Genomic DNA, 835 nt, shown 5'->3' on the forward strand with positions numbered 1-835 from the left:
TTTACTTAAATAGCACGAGAATTCTGGATCAATCTGAAAAATCTCTATCCCTTCCACACACTACTCCTTTCCCCTGCCGAGTGAGTCACGCCGACCCCGAAACGGAAATGGCTTAATGGTGTAATAAAAATCATATTGTATGCCCAATTATTGCAAGAGATTAAGTTACATATTTTTTTATAAAATTCAAATGTTCATTACCTGCAATTAATTAACTAAAATGTCTAAAAAATGAAAATGGTGACGAATCCAATTAAGAAGACGAGTTACGAATGCTGTGAACAACAAAGTATTTTTTGACGAAAACTAAAGACTTTTTTCGTGGAAGTCTCAAATTTAAAGATTATAGCCGATAACGAGAAGATTAAAGATATATTCGATCGTTAAGTATCTTCGATTTCATGCAAGATTTGGGCGACGCAATCGCAAGCTGCATCAGAAAACCAGTAATTTATATGACACGTTAATCCCGCTTCATTCCTCTCAGAGATCGCTCTTATCATCTTTACGCAAATGATTAACATTTTGTGCGCTCCTGAGGAAAAATTATATTTAATTTATCATTATAGAAACTTAATTGTGACAATGTCCACATAAAATTATTCAAGTTCAGAAAATATATATTTCTCGACATGTATCCCTAAGCTGAATTAATATTCTAAAATAAATCAATATTAGGGCCTACAAGTTGTACAATTCGAATTGGAATGTATTCTTTCATTATCCACATAGTATATATGTATAAAGAGAATAGTTTAAATGTTATTAGGTTACATTTTAAGTTTAAAACTAAATTTAAATTTGAAAGGACTCTACTCTTGGGGGGGGGGGGGGG

This window comes from Belonocnema kinseyi, chromosome 2 (genome assembly GCF_010883055.1).
Source record: "Belonocnema kinseyi isolate 2016_QV_RU_SX_M_011 chromosome 2, B_treatae_v1, whole genome shotgun sequence".
NCBI lineage: Eukaryota > Metazoa > Arthropoda > Insecta > Hymenoptera > Cynipidae > Belonocnema > Belonocnema kinseyi.